The 19,279-nt window shown below is 39.0% G+C and overlaps 1 long non-coding RNA gene across 2 annotated transcripts in view; it reads left to right on the forward strand.

Moving 5' to 3' along the window:
* The window catches only part of LOC128314623 (uncharacterized), a 140,577-nt gene that overhangs the window by 87,355 nt on the left and 33,943 nt on the right, over positions 1 to 19,279 (forward strand). For both annotated transcript variants that reach the window (XR_008296485.1, XR_008296487.1), the window contains exons 2-5: positions 9,806 to 11,757; positions 12,824 to 13,134; positions 13,890 to 13,950; positions 16,035 to 16,114. This is a non-coding gene — a long non-coding RNA (uncharacterized LOC128314623). The remainder of the gene's footprint in view (positions 1 to 9,805; positions 11,758 to 12,823; positions 13,135 to 13,889; positions 13,951 to 16,034; positions 16,115 to 19,279) is intronic.

The following is a 19,279-nucleotide window of genomic DNA, read 5'->3' on the forward strand; positions in this document are numbered from 1 at the left end:
GTGTTTTAGTCCATACTGTCCAATTGCCCTCTAGAATTATTAGTGTTTTATGCACTCACATCTCACTATTTCTCAAAGTAATAGGAAGAAAAGCATTGAAAATAATTTCTCTTGGCTAACCAATATTTATTCAATGCCCGTCAGAAAAGAATGATTCCATTTGAAATATTTTTTAAATTATTTTTGAAGAACTTATTTGGAGTGTCTGGGTGGCTCAGTTGGTTAAGCGTCCAACTCTTGATTTCAGCTCAGGTCATAATCTCAGAGTCATGAGATCGAGCCCCACATGGGGCTCTGAGCTGAGGTGGAGACTGTTTAAGATTCTCTCTCTCTCTCTCTGCTCCTCCCCTGTGTGCTCTCTCTCTGAGAATGAATGAATGAATGTGTAAGGGAAACTGGTCTGGATCCCCCAGCAGAAGACCCAGGTGGCACTCGGAGATCTTGGAAGGCAGGAGGTTTATTTTACACCCGTGGACTCAGAGGAGATCATTCTCCAGAGGTCTTAGCCCCTGGGCATCAACAGAGGGGACAATTTATAGTCTGTTACTTCCACATGCCTCATTAGTAGTAATTAGGCATGAGCTTCAGGTGGGGTAGGAAGAAGAAGCTGGAAGGGGAGTCTTCAGGCAGAGACTGGCACTCTCCTACCCATCCTGTTGGCCACCTGATGACAGATTTTTCCCTGTCGAATGAATGAACAAATAAAGGAAATATTTCTCTTTTTGGTTATTATTAAGTAAAAATACTCATCATTCAAACTGGATAATGTCACGATTACATTTTAAATTTGTCCTTTAAAAAATACTAAAACAATTTCGGGGCTACCACTTGAGCATTATTTTTATCTCAAATTATATCTGACAGGGACACTGGTAATTTGATGGCAGACTAAGATTATGAGAAAGAGAATTAGATAGTTAGAAGAGGAGGAGAGGAGGAGGGGGAAATGGGGGAGGAGAAAGAAGAGAGGGGAAGGAAAAAGAGACACTAAAAACCTTGTTTGAGTTCCCACCACTGGGAAGCCAACATTGTCCCTTCCTTTCCTGAACTCCACCCACCTCTGCAAAAATGGAATTCGTATATGGAAAGGGAAATTGCTCCTTTAGGGAAAATTTCAATTAAATGTCTAGCAAGTGAAGCAAACACAATGCAAACTTAAGGATTATCGAGGGTCATCTCAACCATCACCAGACAACTGCAGAGCTCTGTAATTACTAACAAATCCTCACTGCTCTGCTTCACAATCATGATGAACCCAGATATACATTTGCTGACAAATCACAGTCTGAGGTAATTGCAAACATCATAAAAAGTTACGGCCATGGAACTTAGTTTGGGAGACTTTGCTCTTATGTTTCTGATTATTACTTTTATTTTCTATTTTTAGGGGACATTTCGCAGCTGCTCATTTGCACGTGTGTGTGTGTGTGTGTGTGTGTGTATCTTTGAGGAACAATAAAGCTGTTAAAAGACTAATGTACCCAGTGAGATCTAATTATCACCTTTAACTTTATAACCTTATAAGCAGTCATAAATAGTAACTGTTTGCATATAGAATGTTGTTGAGGACATTGTAAGTCACAGAACTCAGAGAAGTGTATGTCACTGACAACATTTTCATTGGCATTTGAAAAATACCCACTTATCAAAGCACACAGTAGTCACAGATAAGCAGATATGGACCGGAGAGCATTTCCTTCCATTGTCCACACAATGCTGTTGATTGATATCTATATGACTATTTCTGCCTCCTCTGGGCTTGAGGTGGAGATATAGAACAAGGTTGTGTTCATGACCTCCTTTTACATTAAGGTCTCAGACACTGAGGCTTTCTAACCCATTCATTGCATTTGCCTTTTGAGACATGGAGATGGCAATCTCTTCTTTGAACATTGTAGCTATGGCAAACTCTAAAAAGAAAGGGACGTCAAATAATCCACGTAAAGGATTAAAATCAAGAAAAATAGTCATTGTTGAACTTGAAAATATGCCTCTTCTTACCAACAACAAAAGAGGAGTAGAAAACCCTATATGACCTTTACAACTAATCCTTGGCATTTCCCCCCCCCCCCAATGTTTCTCCAAGATTCACAGATTTTAGACACTAAGGAAGATAAACGATGAGTGAATGATATCAGGTGTCCTTCAATATTCTTGGCAATGCCCTGGGGTTCCATTTGCGTTTCAGTGTACTCAGCAGCCAGGTGAGCTGGGCTAAGCACTTATTGAATTTGTAGTTTAGGTGCTGGAGAAATAATCAGTATCTGCATAGCCTGTCTTCTGGGCAATACTTGTTAACCAAATGTATTTTCTTTAAGAATCTAATAATGAATCCCAACAGCATTAAAAGAAACAGAAAGAATGTGGTAACTTATTCCATCCTTTCCTCTATAGTTTTATTTTAAATTGCTTTATACACATCCCAGATTTTCACTGAACTAAATAGAAACACTCTGGGCACCCTGGTTTTCCAATACTGTCATCCCAAAACATCAGAATTGTAATGATGGAGCGTAAAATAAATGCAATAGATACAGTGACAAATGACAGAGTCAAATCTCAAGTCATAATTCACTCAAAGGGACCCACTGATATCATGAGCTGGGAAAGTAAAGCTTGAGTTATTTATACTTAGTAGAATTTTAAGAGTCAACTATCATAATTCATCCAACTCATGGGTATCAATTGGCTTTTCTGTGTCTATCTGTCTTGAAAAGCAAGGGAAAAACAAACAAACAGATGATTCTTTTGGAGGTTTGTACACCCTGTGATTGATAAACAAAAGCCATTGTATTGTGTACTTAAATCAAAGCTGTATGAATACACTTTAAATACAATCGAGGAAAGTGCATAATTGAGGACAGAAAAATCAAATGCTCGTTTCTGTCATCAGTTCATATACCTTGCACTTTTTGATCAGATAGTTTCCCCGATATGATGAGAAGTTTTATTTTACTTTTTGTTACTATTTCTCTAAATGGAAGGAAACATTATTAGATATTTGAAGATTTTTTTTTCTCTGGACACTTGTACAGAGGAGGACACTACACAGAGGAATCATCAGCTCATGGGGCTTCATGTTTTAGACTGAGCTGCGGACTCCCGCTGGGAGGCCATCAGTGGGCATGAGTTTATCCCTGGATTCCTGCCTCTTCAGCACCTCAACCTGCTCCCAGCCATCATTCTGACTTCAATATTTGTCTGTTTGGTGTATTACATCTACTGTGTTTGTATTCAGTTAATCTCAGCCTTATTTGCTTTCTGTGTTTGGATTTGAAGAAGTTGTCTCCATGCTTCATACATAGACCTGATCATTGCAGTCTAATCCCATTCTAAGGGAAGGAAGATCTCTGGGAATTTTCTCCTAGTAGAATCATGAGTAAGTGTTCTCTCTCACACCCTCCCATGCTGATTGGAACAATAACAACAACAAAATACCTCCTGCTGTGAATGGAAATTCTATCATCTCACTATCTCATCTTGTTTCTTACCCGTGTGTCATCCAATATAAGGCTTTCAAATGCCTAAAACCTCTAATACTTTTCTTTGTTACCAAATAAATGTGGAGTTTTCTACACCAGTATTTTCACAAAGAGGATTTCCCTGGCAAATAAGCTGTGTCCATGGCCTTGTTCTCTTTCTTTTGCTTCTATATCTCTTCATACCTTCTAAAACTAATTCAGCCTAGAGATGGCTTTTTTTCGTAGCATCAGAGAGCAAATTCTCAGGATTGTTCTCAACATTGTTCTTACGTTCTTGATACCAATGAACATTTCTCTACTCATCCAAAACTACTGAATCAGGGTTGCTAGAGACAGATTTAGAAGGAGGATTTTAAGTAAACACCCAAATGTCATCCTTTAATTTCCCTTGAATGGGAAATTTGGGACAAATTAAGGAGTACATCCAGATTCAGGACTTTATTAATTTTCCACAGTTTTCCTGATTCACTATAAAAATCTGGTACAAATGTCTCCATGATCATAATTTGCATATAATCGTCTGTTGAGGGGATGGGGAAGAATCCAGCAGATAAAGTGTTGCAGAGCAGTTTATCACTTGTCAAAATAAATGCCTGATAAGTTGCTCTCATCCCCACCATGGTATGTTACTCCACAGATACCCTAAGATATCCTAGCATCTCAAATGTAAAGGGGATACAATATTTAAATATACTGTTAAATATTAAATATAGCATTTTGAGTCACAAATGAATAAAATGCGAGTAAAACATGTATTTGAGACTAGATAATTGATTCACTAATACGTCACTAATTTAAAACTGCATTATTTTGCCACATGTTCATCAATGCTGAAGTAACGATTTATAAAATGAATTTGTCCCTGGAAAACAGCGTCAAACATTGTTTCTGAATTAGAGCCCTGTATTCAAAGCAACTTTTAAAATACACTTTTTAATTTCATTTAATTACCCTCAGGAATTGAAGCCAGTTCTCTCTTCTGATTAAAAATAAAGTCACTGTATGCAAAAGTTAAGACATCACTAATATCCAGCAGTTAAAAATCACTATACAGTTCTTTTTTAAAAATATTTTTTGAAAGAGAGAGAGAGCATGAGAGGGAGAAGGGCAGAGAGAGAGGGGGGAAACAGAGAATCCCAAGCAGGCTCCACACTACCAGCACAGAGGCCCATGTAGGGCTCCAACTCACAAACCATGAGATCATGACCTGAGCTGAAACCAAGAGTCAAACGCTCAACCGATGGGGCACCTGGGTGGCTCAGTTCTTAATCTTAAAATATCCTCCCGGGGCGCCTGGGTGGCTCAGTCGGTTGAGCGTCCGACTGCGGCTCAGGTCACGATCTCACGGTTCGTGAGTTCGAGCCCCGTGTCGGGCTCTGGGCTGACGGCTCAGAGCCTGGAGCCTGCTTCCGATTCTGTGTCTCCCTCTCTCTCTGCCCCTCCCCCGTTCATGCTCTGTCTCTCTCTGTCCCAAAAATAAATAAACGTTAAAAAAAATTAAAAAAAATATTCTCCCAAATCCTTGAAGAAATTAACTTAAATGTTCAATAACTCTACAATTCTCATATTAACATTCCATTAGAATGTTATAAGCTAGAGTCTGGGCACATCAGAATTATCTTCACGACTATTTCCTTCCAAGTTAGGACAGGTGTATAGAGAATGAAAAAAAAATGATAAACATGATAAATATTTTGTGCTTCCGTGGAAGAATCCTGTTAGGAGAGGAGAGTCACATATGAAGGGTCCGTAGCCAGGAACAGTATCCAAAACATAATGCAGGTTATTCTATACACCAGGTAGATTTATAACTTTTGTAATAAATAGTGCTGTATTGATTGTTCATTGTAATGATGTCAACAAACTATTATGCAGTCAGTTGCCTAACACTAGTATAATTCGAGTTTAGGCTTTATATATATATATATATATATATATATATATATATACGTGTATATATATATATACACGTATATATATATATATATGTAGTATTTAGGCTTTATGTATATATATATGTATATATATATATATGTATATACACACACACACACACACACACACACACATATATATGTGTGTATATATATATATTTTTTTTGCATTTTCCATTTTGTAGGACATTTGTGTATATTCCATAATATACTGTCTGTGGGGCACCTGGGTTGCTCAGTCTGTTAAGCCTCCAACTCTTGATTTCAGCTCAGGTCATGATCTTACTGCTCTTGAGTTCCAATCTGTCGTTGGCATCTGTGATCATGGTGCGGAGCCCGCTTGGGATTATCTGGTTCCCTCCTCCACTCACACTTTCTATCTCACTCTCAAATAAATAAATACAAACTTAAAAAAAAATTAATATGCTAGGGGCGCCTAGGGGGCTCAGTAGGTTAAGCGTCTGACTCTTGGTTTCAGCTCAGGTCATGATCTTGAGGTTTTGTGGGTTCGAGCCCTGTGTCGGGCTCTGTGCTCACAGCCCAGAGCCTGCTTGAGATTCTCTTTCTCCCTCTCTCTCCCTCTCTCTCTCTCTCTCTCTGGCCCTCCCCTACTCGCACTGTGTCTGTGTCACTCAAAATAAATAAATAAACTTAAAAAAATTAAAAAAAAAAAAACTAGTATACTGTCCTTGTGGTTCCAACCCTAACTCATAACCACAATCTTACTCATCGCTTTTGGGTGCAAAGATGCTGGGTTACTACCACTCACAGGGCTACTTTTGTTGTGATGAATGATAAACTTTCAGGGTTTCCAGGTCATAAATTGTCATAGGACCACCAGGGAAGCCCCAGAATCTTGGTCTCTTCCACGTAAACCAGTATAAGTGCGATGTGACGTGCCAATCACCCGAAGACAGGGCTGTCTTCGTGGGGGTGTGACCTGAGCAGGTGCACAGAGGCTTGGGCTGAGGAGGGCCCTATGCCCGTTTGAGGGTTCTGCTGTTGCCATCCTAAATTTGCAGTGTTTCACCAGAGTGTCTAGCCCTTCAGTTTGCGCTCAATCCCATAAATTACGTAGCCAGTCCCGAATAAGGTTGTCGCAGAGACTGAAAAAAAGAATATAATGTGCAAGAATACCAAAACCAAAGAATATGATTTCTTGTACTGTCCCCATAAAAGCACTTAGGGAAATGCCTAAACACAAGGAACAGGCAAATTGTTCACCATTGAACCATATTTCAAGGTCCAGCTAAAGAAAAATCCCCTCAGTTTTAAAGTTGTTTATGATTCTCTAGTTGAAGGCTGTTAGCAGTAAGCACTTAAGTTTTGAAAAGGAGAATCATAATAGCTAAGTTTAGCAGCAAAAAAAGTTTCTCTTTTTTTCCTCTCAACCCGTTTTCTGTGTGACAATTTAGACAATTGAGCCTTAATCTGCTGAGGCATCTATTGTACGTCAAGAAGGAGCTTCTGTCCTACGCTTGTAGAAGGCCGCTCTCATAGGCCATCTTCTAGAAGGCTGCTCTCATAGGCCATCTTCGGGAGAATTGAGAACATAATCACTTAGGTTATTGTGCATTGTGCAGCTCAATTGAGAAATCCAGTTAAAATAGTGCTTCAAGTATCTGGAGGCAGAAGCAGTATCCTAAATAGGAGACAGGACGCCTCCCCACACCCCATCACTGCCTCAGGCAAGGCCAAGTGCCAAGCAGCAGAGCACGTGTGTGCCCTCTGGCTCCTCTTCTGGGTCCAGCCTAGGTCACATGCAAATGGCTTCAAGAGAAGCTGGGAAATTGAGGGTACAGCTTCTACATTATGGAGGCAGGAGTTATGCAATAGGAAATGTTGACCTACTATAATCATGACAAATGTCTAACGGAGGGGAAATTGCTTCTGAATCCAGTGACTGTTAATGGGATATTTTTGTTCCAAGGACCATTAGCAATACCTAAAGACATTGATTTAAGGTTTATTTATTTGTTTTGAAAGAGAGAGAGAGACAGAAAGAGACAGAGAGAGAGACAGAGAGAGCATGAGCAGGGAAGGGGCAGAGAGAGAAAGAGAAAGAATCCCAAGCAGGCTCCACCCTATCAGTGCAGAGCCTGATGCAGGGCTCGAACTCATGAACTGTGAGATCGTGACCCGAACAGAAACCAAGTGTCGGATGCTTAACCAACGGAGCCACCCAGGCAGCCCTAAATAAAGGCATTTTGGGTTATCACAACTTGCAATGGTAGAGGAGGGGAAAGGGGTGTGGGACCCCAATGGAGTATGGAGGACACCGATGTTGCTAAACATTCTCCATGCACAGGTCAGCACCCCCCCCCCCCACAACAGAGAAGTATCCAGAACATCGATAGTGTCATTGCTGAGAAACATTGCTCTTTATTTTTTTTAAGTTTATTTAATTTTCAGAGAGAGAGAGAGAGGGAGAACACAAGTAGGGACAGGGCAGAGAGAGAGGGGAGCAGAGGATCAAAGTGAACTCTGCACTGACTGCAGAGAACCAGACTTCGGGCTCAAATTTGCAAACCACGAGATCATGACCTAAGCCGAAGTCAGACGCTTAACTGACTGAGCCACCCGGGTGCCCTGAGAAACACTGCTTTAATGTTTCTTTCTACAGCACTTCCCATGGGTTTCTCACATCATGATGACTAGGGGTGAAGCCCAAGAATCTGTATCGTCTTAAGTTCTTCCGGTGATACCGAAGTATCCAGGTTTTGCGTTCAGCACAGAGTGCCTCATTGTAGGGCACATGTGTGTTTTTTAACCCAGAATTTTAAGTACTAAGATTTCTGTTAGACTGTAAATTCTTTACTGATTAATTTTTGGCAAAGACTAATCTGTATCCTCTAGAATAATAGATCCAGTAGCTCTCAAAGGATTTTTGTTTCTCGGGTGAGGAAACAAAGTTGCGTAGCTATTATGATACAGACATTGTGCTAAGTGTTTTTACATCATAATGCCACCTAAATTCCCAACAAAACTCCGCTGTAGACTACCGATTTTGTAAATGAGAAAAAACATGGAAGAAACATCATTTTATAACTGGACCATGTTTGCAGTAATGGCACTGCCATTTAAATCAGTTCCTGTAGACTCCCAAATTTTTTGTTGTGTTTTCGCCCGTTCATTCCTTCTTTTCTTCCATTGATTCCAGAAATATTTACAAATAGTAAATAAGAAAACAATTATTGCTTGGGCATCTCATTTGGAAAGACAGAGAAATGAATAGGCCATTTTCAATTTGTTGAGGAAAAATCATGGAATTATGAGACGTAAAGGGTCCTTGTAGAATCTGAAATTAACTCCAGACTGGGGGCGCAAAGGAGGTCATCACCAGGCAGGTGCAAGATGATAGTGTCTAAAGGATCCTGTTGGTCCTGCAAAGTGATGTTTTTAAACGTCAAATGTCATACAGACAGAAAACGGATCAGACCATTTAGGAAATGGTGCAATAAAGAAACTGCCCAGTTTAAGTAGAAGATACTGAATAGTAAGTGTTAATAAAGCAAGAGTCAGAAGCGGCATTTGGAATCTGAACATGAGGGAAACAGAAAAGGCAGTGAGCTACCATGGCACCCGGGCTCCCAGTCACCTGGATGGATGGTGATACAATTCACTGCTCCTGGGATCAGCCTCTGCACAGTGAAAAGGGAATGATGAGGTTGCCTTCCAGGGCACAGGCCCCCTCCTGGGCTTTCTCTTGGATGTATTCCCTTTCTTCTGGAGTGTTCCTCTAATATTTATTCCAAATATAGTCTCTGTGTTTCCAAGTCTGAGTCTTTTATGCTGAAAGATTTTTTTTTTTTTACCTTTTCATTTAAATATGAGTTTGGCTTGATATAAAATGCTGAGGTCCGTGTTCTTTTCCTGCAGCTTTCGAGAAAACCTTCATCTCGAATACGATGTTGCTGTCAACATAGGCAGTATCAATTTGATTCCTAGTTCGTTGTATACAAACCAGAGGCAAAGGGTCATGTTTTCATTCTGGAGGATCCCAGATTCATTTCTTGGTTTCTGATTTTTTTGAAAATGCATTCAAAGGGGTTGAGGTGTGTTTTATTTTTGCCTTCCATGTGTAGTGCTGTGGGCCCATTCACTAAGAATTTTTAATTGATTCTTTAAATCCCAAGAAAACGTGACTCGGTTTTTAAAATATTTGTTCTTCTAAGAACTATTTTTTCTTTACTTCTGAGATTTCGATTATACAGATGTCAACACGTCTTCTCTTGTCTACTATCCCCTATTAGATTTTAAATTGTACCGCTCACTTCGGATTATATATATATAATATATAATATATATATAATATATAATATATATAATATATAATATATATATATCATATATATCATATATATCATATATATATTTTTTAATTCATAGCCTTTTGGAGTACCTACTATTTCCGGTTTGGGGTACCCAGAGAGGTGATCAAGTGTCAGGATCTAAGCATAGACTCTGGCCAGATTGTAAGTATAGAAGTATCCTTTGTGCATGAGACCTTCTGGTATGACATCGAGGACTCAGCTACTCTGTATCTTCTCTTCCTGCATGCACACAAATGGGCCATATGGGCCATACCAGCATCCCATCTCCACCCTGGACCTTCCTTTTTTTTAAAGAGATGCCTTATGCATTTCAGGAAAGAAGAAAGAGGCAGGCTATCTGTTTTTTTCTTTTTTTCCTATCCCTTTCCGTCCAAATGAGTTTCTATATCAATTTACCTTGCCGTATCTTTTTGGCCTTCGGTCTTGGCTGCCATATTTCTCCCCTGGGGGTGACAGGGCTGAAATATTTCCTCTCAGGTCAAGGTGGAGGTAGAATGTGGGACAACTCGTGTTACTAACACTTCTTTCACACGCTGCTGTTATCCCCGTACTTGAGAACACTCCTGCCCCCTCCCTCACCCACGGCACACTCTGGACCCCTTTCACCTTGGCCTCTAAGAACTTCTGCGTAGAATTATATGAACAATGAAAAGGCTTGCCCATGCCTCTTCCCGTGTCTGTGATCATTCTAGAGAGAGCTCATGCAGCAACTGTGGGTTTGCAACTTACTCCAGAACTGGACTCCTCACATCCTCTGTCTCGTCACCTGCTCTCTTACAACATTGGTGTCACCCTGTGGTCTGGCTGATATTTCAAGAAACCCTCTTAAATAAAGGCAGTTAAGTGTTTCTCTCTGTAAATGCTCTTCTCCATTGGAGATGTGATAATGGCATGTGATAATTATACTTGAAGATTTTCGAAACAATTATCCAAGCCACTCAATTGTTTTACCTTAAAAGGCTGGAAAACTTTATACAAAAAGATTTTTGGGTAATGTTCTCTGCAAAAATATTGCATTTGGAATGAACTTCTCAGAGAACCAGGGTTAGTCACTTTTACATATCTAGCATCTAACTCAGGTCCAAGGATGTGATATAAGAAGGATGCTTTAATAATGTCCATTTTATTGAAATGCTGGAAAACCAAGGGGGAATGGTGCTTGGTTTAAGAACTGGGTCTAAGTCCCAGCTGATGAGCTAAGTCAGATGTTTGCTTTTGCTAAATATTAATTGTCCTAGGATAGAAGGATAATATTGACTGTAAAAATGTGATGCATTAATATGTATAAAGTTCTTAATAAGTACAGTTATTGATGCTTAATACATTTTCATCATACGGTAGCCATTACTTCTGTCATAGTAAGTATTGATTTTATTTCAGTATATGTACATTTACAAATCTGATTCTCCATGTACTGTATGAATCTCTGATTTGGCTTATGTGATTCCACAATAATCTAATTGATCCTGAATACTGCTGCCAAATCCCTCTTTCTTAGAACCACTTTGATCATTTCACATTCCTATTCAAAGGCTTTGATGGTGTCATTTCCTATTATACATAGTCACAACTTTTCTGCTTAGCGCTCATGACTCACCATGACTTGGCTTCATTCTACATATCAGTGCTAGTCAAGATTCTTTGGTTACAAAAAAACAGAAAACCACTCGAGGAATTCCAAGCAAGAGTGGTCAGAATAGCAATTTTCATAGTGCAATAGCCCTTGCAATGAACACAAGATCTAAACCACAGTGCTCAGTGAGAACATTGCTGGGAAGAGGTTGGGAAACCAATCTCTTCTTGTGTTCCAGAAATGGCAGACCTTCTGCCTTCTCTGCTTCAGAGTTTCTTCCATTAGGGAATGACAGTGCATGGCCACCAATGTCCAATCAATAGGACTGCATAGGACCAACAATTCCCAACTACTAGCTACAGCCTCTGAATCTTTTCAGATGTTTTCAGCCATCCACCTCTGCTGGAGAAGTGACAGAGTTTGGGAGGAACCAGGTGGGTGGATTGTGCTTTTCAGGCATTGGCTGTTAATACCAACACTACAAAGATTAGAAATTATCTTTTTGTTACAGATTATCTCTATAAAGACTCTACATACAATGGAGTATCCAATAGAAGTTTCCAGGATACACCTTCTATGTTATTCAGTCATGTCTCTCCTGTAATCAGGAAGTAAACACATTCCAACCTTCTCCATTGTGTTTGCTCCCAACACCCAGGCTTTAACAAACAAGTAGCATCTTTCTCTTCTTTACTTCTACACGCTTGCTAGGGTCTTAGACTGGGCATAGATACACGCTTAATAAGTGGGTAGATGAATGAATGAATACCAGTTGCCAGGATTGTTCTAGTTTCCACTGTTTCTCATTGCTGTGCATCCAGAAATTTTTCTGTTTACTCCATAAAATTTGGCTCACAATGATGTAATTTTTGAAAAGGAGTTTCTTGGGGCGCCTGGGTGGCGCAGTCGGTTAAGCGTCCGACTTCAGCCAGGTCACGATCTCGCGGTCCGTGAGTTCGAGCCCCGCATCAGGCTCTGGGCTGATGGCTCAGAGCCTGGAGCCTGTTTCCGATTCTGTGTCTCCCTCTCTCTCTGCCCCTGCCCGGTTCATGCTCTGTCTCTCTCTGTCCCAAAAATAAATAAACGTTGAAAAAAAAATTAAAAAAAAAAAAAAAGAAAAGGAGTTTCTTTAAGCCATCCGTACACTTCCTGTTGTTACATGTGTGCTAATCAGATCTTCTTTGGGTGTGACACATCCTAGGGCTGAAATTATATCTAATCTTCTACTATGTCTTAAAATCTCTTTTAACACTAAGATCATGGCTTGTATACAATAAATGCCTGTTGGACCAGGCCAACATTGGGTCAAAACCAGACCAAACTAATTCGGAAAACTGGATTTGCTTTTATATTTTATGGGGGAATCGTGATACGAAAATCATTGGCAAAATCATAATTTTCTTATGTTGTTCTGTACAATCATTGCCCATTGTTCATTGTTCGAAAAATAACAACTCAATGATATCATGTGCCTCTGATCTTATTTAAAACTTTTCATAGCAAAGTGAAATTGAAGAATGATAATATACAGAAGTGAGACAATGACCTGGATTATAACTTCAGTTTTTAGCCAGCACAAGAATGTGAAAGCAGGACTTGAGCGAGCTCCGTTCAACATGTCAACATCAAGGGACTCAGTCAATATGCATCAGAGCCTTCAACAATATTATTGCCACAGCTATCAATGAAGAAGCTCTAACAGCTCATGTTGTTAAATATCTTAAAAGTGATTGAAGAGAAGGTTTTGAAGCATGTAGTCATAAGTCTGTAACAACAGCATCAATGCTTACTGACCACCAACTATTTGTCAGGTATTCCATTAATTGCTATACATAGATTGTCTATTGTATCATCATAGCTATGGAAGGGTTTACTAATATTTTACCCCATGAAACCGAGGCTGAAGTTGTGCTAGTAATTTGCCTAAGGATGCAGCCGATCGGTGATGGATTTCTAATTCAAAGGTGTTTGGACTTTGTAATCTGCATTAGCTCCAGGCCAAACAGACAATTAAAAATCCCTGATGAAACTAAATAGGGTCTTCGGGGCGGCGGGGGGGGGGGGGGTAGGGGGGGTAGGGGAGGGGTTGCTTGTTTCTTTTTGTAGAACACAGTTGATTTGGGGTACGTTTATCTTTCAAAATGTAAAAAGCGAAAATTATGTTGAACCCTTAGTAATTTTGAATGTGATTTATTGAGAAGACATTAAAACTAGATCATTAGCTCTTTGAGAAACATCAAACGTGGGAAGAAATTATTTTTAAATGAAGTTCTCTCTCTCCACTTTCTTTTATTGTTCAAAACTTTTATTGAACTTGATGGTTCATAGAACCATAAACTCTGAATCTTTGATGTACTTATCATATAATTTTCTATAGTTTCAGAGGAATTCCTTAATGAAAAAATGTCATTTGAATTCTAACTTCAAATAATTGCAGTGTGCCACACCATGGATGACTCATAACTTTTGCTAAGCCCAATGAAGCATAGATCCCCTTGCAATGGTAAGAGAGATACATGGTATTATGTTGTCTTATGTTTTCTTCTCTTTCTCTTAATGACTAAAGAAGTTGAAAAGCCTAATTTGGGAACCTGAAAATAGTTCTTAATTCATCTGATTCTCTTCTGGTGAGTATGGCATATCCAGCTTGACTTTATAGTTTAACCTAAATTTTATTTATCTTTGCTTAGAGTAGGATGAAGTGAGGTCTATGGCTCTGGTGAGTGCCCTGGTCAAGCTAAAGGATAAAGAGAAAATTCAGGTGCCTCAGTAAGCTTTTACCACATTGAGGTAGGAACTAGGGTTCTATCAACTCCAATGTACCCATGGACTAGACAGGTGATGGGAAAGTGTGACAGACACTGACGTAAGCAGGTGACTCTTAAACTGTGTGTTGCGTACCTTGTAGAATCTCAGAGAACTCTCCACGTGCAGTGACTATGTGTTATCCTCTCTGAGTATGGGTAGGAGTTTAACTTGCTCCCAACCAAGAGATTTTGGCAATGGTAGAAGGAGATACCATTATCCATGACAAAGGATTCTGCAGCTGTTCCAAGGTGCTTAATTAGTGGACTTCATGTTAATCAAAAGGGAGAATATCCTGGGTGGGTTTGGCTTAATCAGGTGAGTCCTTCATATATGAGCGGAATCATATGGTATTTGTCTTTCTCTGACTTATTTTGCTTAGTATAATACACACTCTAGCTCCATCCACGTCGTTGCAAATGGCAAGATTCCTTTTTTTCCCGATGACTGAATAATAGTATATAATATATTGTATATATAATATATATGATATATATTATATATACTATATATAGTATATAATATATAATAATATATAATAATAAATATACAATATATACTATATATGATATATATACTACATATATATGTATATATATTATATAATATATACTATATATATATCATATATATACATATATATGTAACATATTTTTTATCCATTCATCAGTTGATGGTCATTTGGATTCTTTTCATAATTTAGCTATTGTTGATAATGCTGCTACAAACATCGGGGTGCATGAGCCCTTTTGAATCAATATCAAACTACCTTTATTTATGCAGTCTGAAAGCCTAAAAGCCTGCTTGAAACTTAGAAATGGTGTGAGCCTACACCATTATTCTTATCTTCTCAGAAATATTTTCGTATAGGACTATATCAACATACTCCTGAAAAGACGGATTGTTCAACTTCCACACTGAACATTGCATGGCGTTATAAGGGTAACGTTCTTACCCTAACTTTTCCAAGTCTTCCCAAGAATACCTCAACCTTTTTTTTTTTTGGTCGTCTCCACTGATCAATACCCTTGTCATTGTTTTGTGAATCCAAAAGAATAGATATTTGTTATTTTTTTAAATAAATACTGTTTGAGTGGTTTTATATGTTCAGGCACTATTCTAGGCCTAGGGACATAAAGTGGTTCCTGGGCCCATATGTGTAAGTGTAGCGTACACAGAGACTTTCAATTACAGGAAATAATTGAAAGAAGACATAATGTATGAGAGAGATGGGAAAGAAGAACGGAAGACCCTGGGAATTTTTATAAATGAAGAAACACACGAACAATCCTATTGCATGTAAAAGTCAGCGCACTGAAAAAACAAAACAAAACAAAAAAAAACAAAAGCAAAAATCATATATCAGTATTTTCTGTGTATTGCCAAAGTTTTAAATATTTAGCAATAATGGTTGGTAAGTATTAACTTGGGTAAATTTGAGACATATACACACGATTAAAAGCAACAATAGCATTATAGAAAGTCCTTATTTCAATTCTCTAACTATCCTAGGGAAAACTTCTTTTTTTCTTTTTTTCAAAATAAATTATCCCAAAATGATAGCCTGTGATTTTCCGTGTGCCTTAATGGATTTTGTCCAAAAACCTGTCAGGCTAAAGCAGTCATCAATAAGGTCTTGTGGTTTTTAGGAGAGATCAAAGGAGCCTTTCATAATGCATCAAACATGTATGTTTATAATATATCATAAACATTCAAATGGATGTGACCACGAGCTCCTTAATAAGGCTATATAGTAGACTTTAAGTTAAGCCATTGGGTTCATTTTCACTTTTGATTTGAAACACTGTACCTTGGGTTCCGCTAAGCTGAACATTGTTTTTAATCTCACTGGATCACTTGATTGGTTTCATCCTAATGCCCTGTTCATACCATATTTTGACCTTAGGCAGAGACCTCTCTGGATACCAGAGGGCTGAAGAGATTGCGAGATTCTCAACCGATTTATAGAATGCCATCAGCTTCATGGTAATTTTCAATTCTTATGCATGAATCTCATGGCAGGCCATAAATGTATTTATTGGAAAGATGCAATTTACTTTTTTTTTTTTTAAATAGTACAATATATGAATAAAGTTAAAGCATATGAGGTCTTGTAGTCAGGAAATTAACGTTCTTTTGTTCTATCAAAACCACACACGCAAACTTGACAGAAATTTCTTATGAATTACTAATGGAGGTTTAATCCTGACAAGGCTTTATTTGTTCAAGAGTCAGCTCCTGGGTCTGGTTGCTCAGAAAGCCAATTATCAGAAAATATCGTCTTGCGGCTGTCATTCAGAGACAGACACGGAGGACAGTTTAGTTTGGTTGCAGGGCAGCTCCTGGGCCACAGCTGCTGGCCCAGGACCACTGGAAAAGGCTGCTTTGCGTACTGACCTTGTGGTAATTGAGGTTATGAAAAGGCTCTTGTTCTCAGAACTCTTGAATGAACGCCTCTCCCAGAGGGACCCAGCAGGACCCTTGAGGCGAGCAGACCCCCCCCTTGAAATCCTGGACTGTTCAGAATCTCAGGCGTAGGCCGGGCGAGGTCAGGTCAAGAAACAAATGTTAGGGATGGGTATCAGAAATGCCAGAGAGTAGCCCATTCATTTAAAATCCCCGATTCTGATTCTTTGCGTTGTTTTGCTGGATGTTCTCTTTCATCTGCTCTGCACCAAAAATAAGCACAGGAACTGAAATCTGTTAACACTTTAACCTGGGTGTCACGTCAAACCTTCTCTTGCTGAGTTGTGGCCGTCCTACCATTAAAAGCCATGGGGTGGTGGTGGGGACCGATTTCTTTGGTGCAACAAACTGATGCATGCATGGAAACTGACACCTTTTTATCATCCGAGTTGGGCACCAAACCCAGCGCCTCAATCTTTCCTCTCCCACAGTAATTGTCATTCCTGTTAGGTGGGAATTAACAGGGAAGTGGTCAAGGAAAATAGGTCAAGGAAAATAGGGATAATTATCCCAATCAAATGAATTGCACAACAGCGTTTTTAGAAAAGCATCTCCCATCAATTAGTTGTGCTGTTACCTATGATCGATGTGATAAGTTTGTTTTTTTTTTTTTAATTAGTAACAACAGTTACCAAGAAGGAAAATTATTGATAGCTCAGTGGGTTTTAAAGGTCAAGATTAAACATGCTGGGTTTTAAGTATGATATAAAAGATAATAGCTTTTATTTATGTATTTATTAAATAGTCTTTTATTTATGTATTACGCAAATGAAGAGTAAACGTTTGTAATTATTGTCTGGCAGGTAGTTGTTTTATATTTTCAATTAAAGTGTGAGTATATGTGTGCACAGTTAAAAAAAAAAAGGAGCCAGTTTTTTTTTGCTTGTTTTTGTTTTTTTAATTTATTCGACAAATATTTATGGTGCTTCTTTTTTTTTTTTAACGTTTATTTGTTTTTGAGACAGAGACAGAGCATGAACGGGGGAAGGGCAGAGAGAGAGGGAGACACAGAATCGGAAGCAGGCTCCAGGTGCCGAGCCATCAGCCCAGAGCCCAACGCGGGGCTCGAACTCACGCACCGCGAGATCGTGACCTGAGTCGAAGTCGGACGTTTAACCGACTGAGCCACCCAGGCGCCCCTTTATGGTGCTTCTTAATTATGTTCTGGGAAGGATGGTAAAGGCCAGAGATACAGTGGTTAGGAAAGATGACAGTCAATGCCATGACAGGACTTACAGTCCGGTACTGCTCATTTTCTAGTGGAACGTGAATAGAGTGAAATGTGCAAGACTACTCTGTAGTTTTCAAGATCTGAGAAGTTGATACCCACCCACAATAAAGAATTCTGTGATAAAAGGAGCAACAAAACGTTTTCCAATTCTCTTCTGAAGTAGTTTGAACCCTTGGAACAATATCTCAGCCAACAAGGTCACACTTCTAACAGGGGAATTGTAGTACAATAGAAGTTCTAGTCACCACATTTATTTCTCGTTTCTCATTTCTTTTGATACGTCTGCGGTCTAGGCTCGTGTGCATTAACTTGGCCACTTTGATAACCTTTTCACATGGCTCTCTGGAGAAGCTGAGTATCAGCTAAGGTTTTTGTATAAAATTCTGTCAAGAACTGGTAGACTTTGTGCGAGTCTAAGTTAAAGCTGAGCTCAAAAGATGACTTACTGCTTCTAGTGAATTTTTATCCAATGTTAAAATAATGCTTCTAAGAGTGCAGTAAGTGGTATAAAACAATTTTAGTCCAGTGATCAGTTTAATGGGGTGGGTGGCAAAAGTGTTTGTGGATGTCACATTGTCGGGTGATTCACTTTCCTTTGACATGAATTTTTCATGATAATGCATAATTCACGTCCAGATAGTGCTACTATTTTGAAATTAAGTAAATGTATATATGATCGTATTTAACTACGTGGAGAGGGTAAATGGGGGAAGGTAGATGATTGGTAGTTGGTGGGTTGAGAATGTAGAATGTGTAGTAATATTGCTTGGAAAATAGATAATTCAAATAACCTATATTGTGACATTATTATTATTATTATTATTTTTTACTATTTGTTTATTTTTGAGAGAGAGGGTGGGGGCAGAGGGAGACAGAAGATCCGAAGCAGGATCTCCACTCTCAGCGTAGACCGAGGCTCGAACTCAGTAACCGTGAGACCATGACCTGAGCCAAAGTCAGATGCTTCACCGAGTCACCCAGGTGGCCCCTATCTTATGACTTTAAAACAGCACAATGCACAGTAAATTTAGACGGTTACAGAATCTAATTTGTTTTTCACTTATGAGTTAATTCAAACAATGTACCCAAAAATCTAATGAGAAAATAAAATATTGTACAGAAACTACAATAGGATTTCCAAATGGTTAAAGTCTAAATCAGCTTTCTTTCTTTTTTTTTTCAATTTTTTTTAAAGTTACTTTTTTTAGAGAGAGAGAGAGAGTGCCCAGAAGCAGGGGAGGGGCAGAGAGAGAGGGAGAAAGAGAACCCGAAGCAGGCTCCATGCTGTCAATGCAGAGCTCGATGCAGGGCTTGATCCCATGAACCAAATCAACTGTGAGATCATGACCTGAGCTGAAATCAAGAGTCGGAGGCTCAACTGACTGAGCTACCAAGGTAACCCTAAGTTTATTTCATTTATACTTTCTCTCATTTCTACTTTGTGAAGGTTAACT

Source organism: Acinonyx jubatus, chromosome A1 (assembly GCF_027475565.1).
Source record: "Acinonyx jubatus isolate Ajub_Pintada_27869175 chromosome A1, VMU_Ajub_asm_v1.0, whole genome shotgun sequence".
In the NCBI taxonomy this organism is placed as follows: Eukaryota; Metazoa; Chordata; class Mammalia; order Carnivora; family Felidae; genus Acinonyx; species Acinonyx jubatus.